This window comes from Buteo buteo, chromosome 12, assembly GCF_964188355.1.
Source record: "Buteo buteo chromosome 12, bButBut1.hap1.1, whole genome shotgun sequence".
NCBI lineage: Eukaryota > Metazoa > Chordata > Aves > Accipitriformes > Accipitridae > Buteo > Buteo buteo.
The window spans coordinates 15,725,742-15,740,064 of record NC_134182.1 but is presented as its reverse complement, the minus strand read 5'-3'; the positions used below and the strand labels follow the sequence as shown (position 1 = coordinate 15,740,064).

General features: G+C 41.0%; 1 long non-coding RNA gene across 2 annotated transcripts in view; it reads left to right on the top strand.

Moving 5' to 3' along the window:
• The first annotated feature begins 2,710 nt into the window (after positions 1-2,710).
• Positions 2,711-14,323, top strand: part of LOC142037965 (uncharacterized) — a 54,888-nt gene continuing 43,275 nt past the window's right edge. Inside the window, exon 1 of one of the 2 annotated variants that reach the window (XR_012652481.1) lies at positions 2,711-2,832. This is a non-coding gene — a long non-coding RNA (uncharacterized LOC142037965). Of the gene's footprint in view, positions 2,833-8,452; positions 8,678-14,323 lie in introns of those variants that run through there. The other variant, XR_012652482.1, reaches the window with a different exon arrangement.

The window sequence follows — 14,323 nt, the reverse complement described above, 5'->3', positions numbered from 1 at the left end:
GGTCTGTCATTGGAGCTTCTCCTGATCTCCAGCGCCCTCCTGCCCTTACTCTCTGTCAGGTACCTCTCTTTAACTTGCACCTTTAGTGGATAAACAGTTAATGGGTTCCTGCATTTCTCAAAATGGGCAGAAAGGGACTTGCATGATCTTTGGCAAATACATGTGTTTGCCACTCTGTTATTTTATTAGCATAGCCTTTTCCTGAGTCCCAAATGCTGACCTATTTGTCCGTATTGGGTGGCTGTTCTGCTTTCTCTCTATTGATTTCTAAACCAAATTTGAGCTATCTATTAAGTGCTACAAGAACTGTGTGTAGACTAGTACTTTCTGGCTTAAGTTAAACTGTAGGATGGATTTGTATTTTTCAGCTTTTCCTTTGAACCACTTTGCTGAATTAGTTTCCAGTTTCCCTGAAAAAGAAAGTCTTGTCTCCATTCTGGTTTTGCTATTTCCTTTAGTTGGCTGAAATATTTAATAAAAAAGTTACAGCAAGCAAACACTATGGACAAAAGTGTAAGTGGAGGAAACTTCATTGGCTGAACAATACAGAAGGTCAGATTTGGTGACCTTCATTTTAAAATGTATTTTCAGATCTTCCTTGATTGCTAACTGAATAGAATTGTCAAGATTTTTTTTTTTTCTTTGCTTGATTGAACTACTTACATCAGGCAAACTGAAGATAAATCCTTTTCATGTTAATTTTCTACTTTCTTGATGTTTGTGACGATGTCGTCGTATTTGCTGTTCGGTCATCCACAAAGTGTTCCATAGTAAAAGCATTGCCTGGTGATAAACCAATGAACTCCCTCTCCCTGTATTGATTTTTTTGAGAGCAGAAATGGCATCTTTCACATCTTCTTTGTGCACTCTAAGTTATTTTAAAGAAGGAAGAAAGGAAAATGAGATGAACACTCTCCCTGCCCCTTCGTAGTCATGTCTTAAACATGTGGTACCACGTTGGAAACACTGAGTAATCCTTACCTTTGCAGCTCTGCCAGCCTGAGCGTTTCAGTTGAGAAATGTTTTGCTGACACAGGGCCCTGCTTACTCCATTGGGTTTCTTTTTGTACCTTTTGAGATGCCAGAAAATCTGGTGCATAGGTCATGCAAAGGGAAATTAATTCGGTGCCATCTTGTTCCAGTTCCTGCTTATCCTTATCATGTGCCTGTGCCCTCCTCCGTAGGCTGGCAGAGGCTCTGTGGAGTGGCTCGTGACTGGAATAGCAAGGAGAGCTGCTTCGGGCACAAGTGGGGCTGTCTCCCCTGCCTTTAGAGAGCTGGCTGGCTCCCTGCCTGCCCTTGCCACGTGTGCCTCAAGTCAGCATTGTCACACTGCCTCTTTGCTCATACTCGCAGGGTTTCTGGATCATTTAAATAAGAGAGTCCTGAAAATGTAGCATGGCAGTTTTAGAGGCTGACTTGGCCAGGTTTTACATGTTAGACACCAGATACTGCTTGTCTCTGCACAGATATACCTGCTCAGAATTTTCCTTAGCTGCAGGGAAGTGTTCAGAGTTACAAACATGACCAAGAGAAAAAGGGCTTGCCCGTGTTGTTTGGAAGGGCGACATGACAGGGGCACACAAGATGGTTGTGTCGGGGTTTGATGTCTTGGGGCTAGCTGGAGCTCTATCAGTGCAAACTGTACATAGGAGGCTAGGACAAGTGTGGTGAAAGCCACAACAGAAGATCCTCTCATCTCAGCGCAATGCACCTATACCAGGACTTTGTGGTATTGGAGCTACGTAAGCATGGTTCAAGCACTGTAAAACAAAACCCTTCCAGATATCACAAATCATTCTCCTTTTGAAAGTTTTTCATTGTTTCAGTCTTTACCCACATCCCAGCCTCAAACTCCTTAGCATCATACTCTAGACTAAGCATAATAAATCTTGCCCTCATTGTTTATGGAGATTATGGAGACCATGGCACTCCTTTTGTATTATTTTCCTACTTCCAAGGTATACCTACTGTTCAACACTCTCCTAATTCACACCATTACTCAAAACTGACATTTTTCTCTGTTTAGTGTGAATTTGACAGTGTGAAATGTGTACACCAGAAACTTAACCACCTGCTGTTTTCTCTATAGTTACCAGTAAGCAAATCCACTGTAAGTATTTGTATCTGCACTTTGGCATCCAAAGAGACCTTGATAGCTTTTGAGCCAATCATCTGTTGGTCTGACATGAAAAATAACCTCCCTGCAGTAGGAACCTTGTCCTTCTCTCTCGTCTTTCCACTTTTTGAGAATTCATATTGTAGCTATGATAGTTTGGATATTACAACATTGTCAGAGCCATATGGAGATGCTCAAATTTGTCCTAGTCCTAGGTTTGGAAGTAGCTTAATTTCATAGCGTTAGTAGCTATAGCTATTTTTGAAAATGTTTAAAGTCTACACATACCTGGATAAACTTTAGAGGACCTTTCTTAGCTCTTATTTTAGCAGTGTGTTTCAATGGTTATGCTAGTGACCGTTTTCATTACAAGAATTCATGTTAATTCATGGCAAGCCAGAACATTATTATAAACCTCTTGACTGTTCCGTTTTTTAGGGCTTTGAAATGTAATCAAAGGTGGATTTATCCAATACTAAGAGATGAAACAGTTACCAGCCTTAGGTTTCCTCCCTCTTATTTTTCTAGGAGGCTACTGCCAGAGTAAACTGAAATTGGAGGTGGTTTATATTAATGCTGCAGCCTGTAGACTGCACTTGCTCAGGAGTTTATCCAGGAGGATCAGCTGATCCCGCTGCAGGATGGTGACCTCTGGCAGAGACACAGGACAGAGACAGCTGCTTCAGCTCTCCCAGCTAAACCTGCTTAAGGCGGTGAGTGGGAGTTGTTAATGCCATTATTTGTTTAATTGTAGGGCAAATAGATTTTTGTGTGTGTGTGTGCACGCTTTATTACAATAGAATACATGAAATAAGATCAGAGGGGAAATTGAGTGTGCTCCTTGGGAGCTGGTTCCCAATTATTATTCCTTTTTATTAACAAGAGCCTAAAATGAAAAGTAACCAGAAGGATACTCGGCTTTAAACTTTCCAGTTGTATAAAAAGGCAGCCCACCCTGAAATGTCTGGTGCCATGGGGGTGTACAGTGCTTTTAGGAATACAGGGCAAGGGTGAATTTTTAATTAGCTTAGTCTTCTTATTTTCCTCCAAATATAGATAGGCACTTCTTAGCTTTCTCAACTTTAGTGCTTGAGAATAGGCAGCCAAATGTGCTCTGGGAACTATTTGCTATGGAAGTCTGTTAGAAAAATGGGAATCCAAAAGTTATTTCTATTTTAATAAAGAGAAGGTAAAGTTTTTAATGATGATACCTTTCTGGAAGTGCAACCCTTCCCCAATACTCTTTATAAACAAAACAGAGATAAACCAAATACTTGCTTCACAAGCCACTGCAGGGATCACATTAGCATTTTGTGCTGGCTTGTGAAGTGCTGTGTCCTTGTTTCAATATGCCCAAGCTCTGAAACTCCTAGAGAAAGACACGTGTGCTGTGGGAGCTACCTCCTATGTTCAGGCCCACTGTGAATCTGAAAGTAATGGTCCTCAGGAAAGAAGCTGAGGGCACTTGGCAGTGGAAAGTATCTTGCCCATACTGGAGATGGTGACAGAATTGGCAATGAGGAGGTGACTAGTCATTCTGCAAGGCCTGGTCTGGGGCCAGTTTTCATTTTCATCTTGTTCTCTTTCTGTTTTTCTTTCTCTCTTGCTTTTGTTATTTATACCAATGAGCAAATGCTGTTTATTTTTAGCAGCCTTTCCATTTTGCTCAGTTGCTGATCCTAAGTAATGGAATGCCTGCGGCCCTCTCTAGGGTACTATCCCGCCTATGGTAAGAACAGACAAATGCAAGCTTTGGGGTAGGGAGTTATTGATTTGCTTCCAGGCAAGTAGGTGTGTGCGATATATGTAAAAGGTGCCCATGTATACCATATATTAGCACTCCAGCATCTGAGCAAATGACCTTTCGTGATCTGCCTTGGGTGAGAAATTTATGTTGTATATCTCCATAAAGCAAGCAGCCTTGCAACTTGCTTATTTTAGAGCATATAAAACCAACACTAAAAAACCAAACACACCCAAATATACACACCTATTTCTACAAACAGAGGAAAAACAAAGTCCTCCCTCAAGGGCTGACAGTTTTAGTTCTGGGAGGAGCAAAGCAGATGGATCAATTGATAGAAGAAGATGTAAGAGTTACATGGGGGTACGTGATATAAGCCCCATTTTTTTCCTTTTCTCTTTCAGATCTTGTGTCACTGGGTTATTGCAGAGATGCTAATACAAGGGACAATAGAGTCCTGAGGGAAGCAGTTACGGGAGGGCTTCCACAGAGGTGTGGATGTCCAGGGAGCCCCTGCCTCCAGATTAATGCGAGGCCAGCAGCATCTTCCACTGAGTGTCCTAGCAGCTTTACATCTACTTTCCTACTTTAGGAGACAAATGTATGACTTTGGACACTGCCCCTCTTCTAAACACCTTTATGCTGGAAAAAAAGGAAAGGGAGAGTGTATCCAACCTGAGGCAACAAAGTTTATCCTTTCCTATCCTTACTCAAAGTTTATCCGAAAGAACTTCAGAACCAAGAAGGAGTAGCTACATACTTCAGCTGCAAGGAATGAGATGCAGAGTTTTAGGTCTTGCCCATCCTGCATCCCCCTGAGGTACAAGGGATTTTGTGGCAGATCAAGTGCCCTTGGTCACTGCTGCCTACTTTGCATCAACAGAGCTTCACTCCTAGACACATTTGTATTGCTGTTGGTGAGGTGCTTTCTGGCTCATGCCTATTTCAGTTTCGGCTGGAAGGAAAGCAGGTGAGGAGGTTGTCCCACACTCTCAGTGTCAGTGGGATCCCACCCAGCCTGAAGGTATAGCTGCATAACTGCTTTGTTCTCTCAGTAGGGTCTGGCTTAGTTTAATCATTTTCTATAGGTTTTTGTCTTCCCCATTTTCAGGCCTGACTCATTTTGATAGGGATAGGAACCTACTACATGCATACTTATGCTGGCAGAGGAAACTAATTTTCAGCTAATGGAAAAAGATGAGAGGCTAGTGGGACATTACTCATGTGCAGCCAGAGAAGCTGATGGCCCTGTACTTAGTTTGCTAATGCCGTGTCTACGCAAGTGTTCTCACTTTTGCCACTGCTAGGAAATTACCATTGATTGCAGTTGAAACATTGGAGATGGGGAGGAGAAGACACCTTGTGTAGGAAACAAAGTTATGCTGCCTTTGAGAGGGACCCAAATACCTTTTCTACCATAGATCTTAAATCCTTCCACCTTTTCCCCTGCTCTAGTTGCTGCTGGTTTTATCCTTACTGTGGTGGTTCTCTGTGATGAAGCAAGTCATCTCTGTGCCAAGACCCTGCTTTGTTACTATCATTAAAGATCCACCTCTTATTAACTATCCTGAACCCGGTGGAAGGGGGAAGGTATCTATTCTGAAGCTACTCTTTAAAATTCAGCTGTATTTATATACTGTGATCTGCATGCCTCTCTGCCCCCAAATTACTAAAATTGCAGCACAGCTGTCCAAGACTTATTTTTTTAGTAAATGACTCTTATAACTGGCATTCAGATTAACTACCATCTTAGTGTGAAATGCAGCGACATTTAACGTGTGGGATATGATAACCACCTCAAATAAATACAACAGCGCGTCAGTAGATGTTTTCATATTTTCAGGTAAGCAGGCTGGTGTTGGGGAAAAAGATTAGTGTATTAACACCTCTCCTCAAAGCAAGCCAACTTCCTTTCTACATGGAATAATTATTTTTTCACATAAGCCCTGTAGTGCTTCTGCTATGTTTGCACTTTTAAGTCTCAAACATTGCAGTACAGATCGCCCTTTATGAGTGGAAACTGAGGTCATGTGTCTGCATTTAAAATTCACTGTGCATGAGCTATCATACACTGGCTTGTGAATTCTGTAGGTGTAGGGGTTATAGGCCCGTATTTCAGGTGTGAAGAAGGCAGGACCTTTTTTAGCACTTAAAACACACGTGTGCAACTCACAGCTATGAGTAACTTTGGCAGAGCTTTATAAACTCTCTTGATTCATAGCTGGCATCTCACCATCTGTATGGGGAGGATTACATATAAATATGTATGTCCTGTACATAACAGGACCATTTAGAGCATCCCTACAGCATAAAGGTGAAGTGAACTTGGGCACAAAAGTCATTATACCTCTGTGAAAGACTTGCTGGGGAGAATACTGAAAAGCCTTTTGTCTGCCATAGTCTAGGGCTCACAAGTGATTTTAGGTGGCTGGCGATCCATGCTTCTGTTTATACAGTTCCAGCAAGGATTTAGGGTCTTTAACCAAAGACGGTTCAGAAATAGGTGATGGTGGGAGAAGTGACTGTAACCAGCATGCCAACGAAATACCAGAGAGAGGAAGGCTTCTCTCCTGGATCATGAATCCTGGGGCTTTCATGGATAAAAAGTTGCAGCTGGAGTTTGAGGGTGTAATGACACATAAATCTTTGGTTTAATCATCTTCTAAAGTCATGCCCAGGGTTGGCTTACAGAAAATGAAAAAAGCTAATGAACCCTGAGGATGACTGATCTGCAGCTGTCCTCAATAGCTTTCTTGAAGGAGGTCTTTTTTCACTGCATATATAACTGCTGCATGTTGCTGTTTTGAGCAGCTGTGTCTTGGCTACTCCAATATGCTCATTGCTGGAACTATCTCTTAAAACTCTGGCCAGCACCTGAAAAAATATTATTATTTAAGATGGCATTAACATCTAGGTTCCAGCCACAGTTTTGTGCTGGGCATACTACAGTTGAAATACGAGAGTCTGTCCATGCCCTAGAAAGCCTATTTTCTATCTGCAGATGCTTAATTTTGAAAGAGGAAATGGGTAAACGTGATCTAGCCTTTTTCATCCAATATGAGCTGGCTAGACAGTCAGTGAGATTCTTAACAGGCGTGAGATTGCAGTAAGATTGGAGCAATCTGGCAGAACTTCAGAACATCTGATTAAAAAAAAAATAAAAATTGTGTCAATTCACACTTAGTAGCAGGGCTAGGAGAAGGACCTCAGGAATGAAGGGTAAGAATGAATTTCAGCTTCTCTTACTATCTTTGCCACAAATTCTTGTGTAGTTACACTCACTATATACCTGTATTTCACTGCTGTGCTAGATCCAGAATTTACATGTTGTACTGCTGTATGTCAGAAACTGTTAATCTTGCACCAATAGCAAAATTTACAAGGGACGTGCCCAAGTGATCTAGAGTGACTGTAAATATGTTGGTGCAAGAAGTCCCCATATAAGGTGAATTCTTAGTCATGCAGAGTATGAATCCGTAGAAGCAGATTGGCCTGGCAGCCTGAAGGGGAAAAAAGAACAAAGGAGAATATGCTGATGCAATCTATCCAGTGGTACTGTGCTGCAAATAGTGACGTGACCTCCTAACTTCTGAAATGTAAAAAAAGAAGTCTGAAAGTTGTCTGTCTTTCTCAGTGGATTTATTTTTTTCTTTTCTTTTTTTTTTCTCCCAGCATATTTCCAGCTTTTTAAAATCAGAAGTGTTTACTGGGGAAAACTATTAATGAAGCCCAGCAGAATGTGACAGGAGGGGTAAATGCATATAAATTCAGAAATTGAAAGGGCAGGGCACGTTCACAAGGAAAAAAAGGTGCATTACCAACATTTGTTAACTAAAATACGACAGCTAGCTGGAGGTAAGAGTTTAAGGTTGTCCTCTGTGCTAACAGGCCCATGTAGGGAAACTGGCAGAGCCCTGGGGTGAAAACTGCAAGCTGTCTGAGTGCAACATTCAATACTATGGCTATGTTTTTAAATTACTGCAAGTAAGGTGCCTTTTTGTCCTAGCAAGGATGAAGCATTAAATGAGATGTTTTGCAAATGTTTAAATATATGCTTTTGTTAATATATTATTGGCTAGTTAATACTTTTAATAAAATTAATCATTGTGAAAGCTTTAAAAATTAACTCTGCAACTGATCATTTAATCATAATTAAAGGCAGTGAAGGAAACCTGAAACCTTTGGTAGTTTCAGCAGTAAAACTGAGGAGGGTATCTTCTGAAATTCTCTAATATTTCTGATGCAAGAACAGAGGCAGGGAATTTACTTTAAGGAATTGCTTTTCGAAAAATATCTCTGCTAGTAATTTCTTTTTAATGCATTAAATACTTAAAAGAGGGGGAAACTCCAGGAAGAAAAAAAAAACCAACGGCATTGCAACTCACTGCTACAGGCGTTAATACGATGCTAATGAACCATAGCCTTTCCAACACATAGCTGGCAACTTTACCACCCATCTGTGCTGAGTGGGATGTGCAAGCAGAAGTCGGGGCTGAAAACCCTCCACCTGTTTTCAGAAAGTGAGTGCGCACACACTGAAGTTACTCAGCGTATTCGCTCCGTCTTCGGCAGTCCGGGTGATGTTGTTACTACTACTTTTCTGCTGTCTCATATCTCCCACCGCCATGTGCCAGCTGATAGGGGAGCTGTGACATACCACACCCCCGCGGCCGGGAAGGGGGTCACATGGACTGGTCTCATCCAGAGCACTTTAAAGAAACTGATAGAGCTTATCTCGTTTAACTTGGCCTTTGGAAGACGCTTGTGGAAATTTCTGCAAAGGAGGTGACATCAGTTGTTGTCACAGCTGCTGTGTAAGTCTGCGTCTGTTCAGTATCTGGCCAGGGTGTGTATGTGTGCGCAAGTAGATATCGTTAATAGATTGCATTTAAATCAAAAACAGTTCATATGAAGTTGGCGAGGAGGTTCGATCACTCAGAATAGGTGCATTATCATCAAGACTTGAGGCAATGATGGAGTACATAAACTTAATAAAGCAGAAGGATGACCAGCTTTGGAGGGCCGATGTTACATTTAAAACAAACCTTCTCCCTGGGGAATTCCAAGTGTTAGCATGTGGGACATACTCCAGCTGCTAGCTGCTCAGACTTAAAATAAACCAGGCAAAATCCTATACGCAGGCTCTACCAACTGAGGCAAGCTGCTATTGCAAAACTTTCATCTCCCTTTTTCTTCCAGTTGGGTCAGAATGACAGCAAATATTTTTGAAAGAGCATTTAAACCTCAGTATTTCACACAGCTTTCCTTGTGCTTCTCTGAAGTGATCTCAGCACAGTTATAAATTCAGCAAAGAATCTGGTTTGTACAGGTTGGAACATTGTCCTAGGAAGGCTGGAATTAAAAACGAGTTAGAAGGAATATTTCTACCTTGTATGACAATGACATTGCGACCAATACTACTGCTTTCCTAATCTAGGTACTTTTGAAATCGCAGCATGACTACATTAACAGAGGACTATTCTTCTTATCAAGTTGAACCTGGGAGATCCTTTTTCTTAAAGTGAAACACATGTGACTTTAGGGTGGTTTGCATTTTGATTTTTTTTCTTAGCATATTGAAGAGGAAATAATTTAATGTGTCTATGGAAGACACCATAGCAGAATTTCATGTAAAAAGGTGTCTGGGACTGCATGGTTGTTTGACAACTAGAATATAAATAACTTTGTGGAGGTCTGAAAATAGACTACAGTACTGTTTGCTTGTCTTGTGGTTTGAGATTGACTTCAGGTTTTTTTTTTTAATTTTATTTTAATAACCCTCTGACTATAATTTATTTCTAAGGTACTGAGATGCTTGGGAGGGGTGGGAAACAAGCAACTTAATGTAATCTATGCAAATAATGTCTAAATTTTTTTTTAACATTATCCTGCATGAAACTTCATTTGTCAAGACTACTCAGTTTTTCTGTGATAAAACCTGTTGAGCAACGTAGTACAAAACATTTAGGAATTTAATACTCTTATTACTGTCAAAGCACAGATATCAAGCCATACCAGTCAGCTTGAAAAGTGTACAAGTGGCTGACACAAACTACCTTCCTGCTTCTTCTCTTCTTCCTTTAGACACAGTCACGCAAATTCTTGTTCAAACCAACGAGCTTATCCAGAGTATAGTTATAACGGTGAACTCTGCCAAGCTATGGTTAATCACACAGTGCTAGGGATATCTTCTGAAGGTATCCTGAACACTGTGGCAGAAGTATTTGTCACTCAAACTATTTATAATTCTAGGAGTTTGGAGGCCAGACAGATGTTTATTTTTTTTTAATATGAAATGGCAGCTCTTCCTTTATACAAAAGAAATTGGCTATGTCTGTATGCATACATCAGGCAGATCTGGAGCATGCTGTTTTCAGGAAATGCCATTTATGCACCCCGGACACACTGCTGCTCACTCGATTAGCCTTTCTGTCTCACCGATGACTTTGTAGCTCCATGGCAGTCAGCCTGTTGTCTGCTGGACCTCTCGTTTCTGTGGATGGTTGGGAGAGGTCAGTGCAGGGTAACTCAAGAAATGTGAAGCTGTAGTCCACGTAGCACCTCCATTAGAAAGTTTTAAGGGCTTCCAAACTGAATAAAGCTGTGAGCTCTAGTGTTAACCACAATTTTATATATTTTTTTTTTCTGGATGGTGTGCAAAACTATACTAATGCCAGTAAGCCTTTGAGAAATAAGACTGATAAGCATCATGGTTTTTTTTCTTATTTTCCTAACCACCTCAAGTAATTAGTTTTGAGGACTTTTTGACAAAGTTTACATGCAGGTCACCCTTCCCTCCTGTTCCTTGTTACATATCTTGAATTATTCTTAACTCTGTGTTTCTGGAAATCAGGGGCAATGTATAGACAAAACGCCTTCAGCAGGCACGCAAGGAATGTTATGAGGGTAGCAAGCTTCCCATTTCCCTGGTCACTCAGAAGATTTATGTGCCAGTATAATGAGAATGAACGATGAGCTGTTGTTCATTGACAGAGGCCTTATGGGTCTGCCTATGCACAAGAGGTTTTGGAAGTTGATAACCTTTGTGCTTCAGGTTTTGTTTTGAATAGATAGAAGAGGAGGAAATAGTTATTGGTAGATGTAAAACTGGACAGACAAACTGAAAGGTATTAGCCAAGTTCTGGCAGTGAAGCTAAAAATCTGAGCTATTTATACAGTTGGAAACAGAGTTGGGGTATTTTCATTATTTTGGCACACAGTATTGACTTTTATAGAGTCAGGAGATGCTCCTGCCTAGAATTTCACTCTCTTCTATTTTTTAGGTCTCTCTGAGTCAATGTGACATATTGCAGCTTTGGTCTGAGCACTGGCCAAGTATAAATGGAGGGGTGGATTTCAAACTCTGAAACTGAGAAGTCTCTAAGTCACTCTAAACTTGCCTAGAGACAAGGCGTGTTAAAGTATTTTTTTGCCGTTCAAGAGCAAGATAAAATGTCCATAGACAGAACCACTATTACTACTATATAAGTTATTCACTTCAACACCTTTCTCGTATCATATCAAGTTAATGACCATTTTGTGCATCTGGTATACATCCAGAACCCCTGTTGTAAAGTCAAGGTTGTGTGAGATATCCCAGTTTGCACACCATGTTATTTTGACAAGTATCATAAAGCTACATAAACGGAAACCATACTTTTAGGATTTTTTTTTTTCCTAAAGGATACGAAGTAAAGATTAAATACTGAACTTTGATTTTCAGATATATTACACACACACACACACACACACACACATCCCCTGCCCCAACCTCCATATACTAAATAGTAAATTCTTGGGAACATAAAAGCCTGAAAATTTTTGCTTTTCTAAACCTAAAATGTAGCCATCTTTAGCAGAAGCCTAAGTATTATGTCTCCTGGAATCACATAAATTCCAGAAGAAACCTCTGTCTTCTCTGGTATTTATCATTTCATAATATCCACCTTCTCAAAAATTTTGGTTGTCTCAAATGTTCCAGCAGCTCCATGTAATAAGCTCTTGAGACTGATTTAAAGTTTCACCATGCATTTTTGCAGAGTGGTAGAGAACTCAAGCCAGGACTTGAGGGTTTAGCTTCTATTCAGAAGTTACCCATGTGCAAAAATATTTTTCTGAAACATTTGGGAAAGAGCTGGGTTCTCCTACACACATGCCTGGAAGATAATTGGAAATCACTGTGCTCCATTTTTAAAAAATAAGAACCATGAAACTCCCCTCCTGGAACAACACAAAGCACACACATTTTCTCTTTGAAAGGCATTAACTTAGTGTTTTTATGCATACCTATGATATGGTGGTTGGAATGGCATTTGGAATTGCTCCTTAGCAATAGTCTCATCGCCATCCTCATATCTGTGCTGGCTGTAGTGGAGACAGACTGTTATCTACCCCTGTGTCGTTGTGTAGCAACCCATGGAAGTTAGAGGCATAACTGCGTACGTATGTTGCTTAGTGTTGGCAGCCAGGCCAGAGAGCAGCAGTGGTAGGGAGAGTCTGATGTAGACTGTGCAAAGCTATGAACAAGGATGCTTGGGGAGCCAGGAGTCTGATGGAGGGAGGAGGGAGAAGGACCAGCCAGAACAGCCCCGTTCTCCTGTGTGGTGCAACCAGGGGAGAAGGAAGGGGACAAAATTGCTCTCTTGCGAGCTCCATCTTTCCTAGGTATGGGCCTGTGCCTAAATGATTTCATTCAGCCCTAAACTTGTAATGGAAAATCTTGCATGATTACAACTTAATATACCATAGTCTGTATTTATGGCTGAGTTGGCTTGAGTTAACAGTACCTTTAGAGATACGCTGCTTGCAAAACATGCACCACTAGCCAAAGCATGCCTTTTATCAAGATGGGTTAGGAATATCCAGTGCTTCCCTACAGGCATGTTGCTACCTGTAACTGAATTTAATAATACTATATTATTGTAGTGTGGTTTATACTGGCTTTTTTCTTCATTCTTTTGAATCTATTTATTTACTTAATTTTCCTACCATCAAGAAAACCCCCAAATCTATGAACACTTGCAAAAGCAGGGTCAGATGGTGAGACTGGATTGAAAGAAGATATTTAGGTTCTTAGGATGACACTCAAAAGAGCCTGTGGGCTCAGCTATGCTACACAGCCAAGTACACTATAGAGATCCCTGAGCTAATGCCCGTGATCGGAAGCTCAGTTAGTGTTGTTGTGTTCTCCCTGGGCTAATTAACAGGGGTGCCTCTCAGCATACCTAATTAGCTCCATTCCTGCAGCATCCTCAGGGGCTGGGCTAATTAGCGTGGGTGCTTTGCTATACAGACACAGCTATATTGCCTCTGGGATCTAAGCTAGTATCCGTGCATGGCATTGCATTGTACCATGTAGACAAGCCAGTTCCCTCAAAGCTACCTCAGGATCTCTAACAGCCTTTTGCTGTGTAAACTTGCCCGGTGCATTAATGAGACCCCAAAAGCTTATGCAGGGAGAAGGATAGTAACTCAGGATGTGGGCCAGAGGGTAACATTTTGGGAGACAGATGTTTTAGGGCGAGTCCCATGTTCATTTGCGTTTGCTTTACCTCTATGTCTGCTTGTTACCTTTGGATTAAAGACAGTATTAAAAGTAAGCACCAGCTATGGTGAGGCAAAAAAATAGTCTTACATTGAGGTGTACAAAGTCTGAACCTGCTACCTTGCAGCTTGCTGGTTTTTGCTTTTAGGTTCTCAGCTAAACTTATAGCTACTAAAAGATAGTTATGAACTAATGAACTGAAGCATTTTTAAAGCATATTTCCCCATTGCTGTGGTCAAATAATAATGGTAATGAAGTATCCTTTATGGTTTTACAGACCCTGCTTTCTCTGATCTTGAAGTGCTTTGCAAGCATGAGTAAGCACAGCTTCACATAAGCCCTGTAATGAGGCAATACAATGATTCCCATAGTAGGAGTAGTAAATCTGAGATGCAAAGACCAGCCAAAAGTAACTTGCATTTATTAGAAAGAACACGTCCTCTCTGATTTAACTTATTCTTGCACTGTGCTCCTCAGAATTTTCTCGTACAGACATTTTTCTTATCAGCACTATTTTAACTCACTGATACCAGGTGATTGCAGATTCAGTTTAGCTGAACTGACCTAAAAATGTTGTATTGCACTAGACAAGAGCTGCAGAAAGGTGGCTTATTATTCACAAAGGGGCTGTACACTGCAGAGGGGTGATAAACAAAGATCCACTGTCTCTGTCTTCTGCTTGTAGTATCAGTAGCAACCGGCTGCACTGATACCTTCCTGATAGCTCAGCCTTGCACAGAAAAACAGTGTCATTTGTGGCTGCAAATTCCAGCCTCTGCAAGGAGTCCTCAGGGGCTCAGCACCTTCCAGGAGCTCAGTGGGAAACTCTTCCTGACAAGTGGAAAAGATCTGTCAGAGACAGCCTAATATGCCTCTTAATCTTGCTTCACTTTATTCTCATCATTCTAAGAACCCC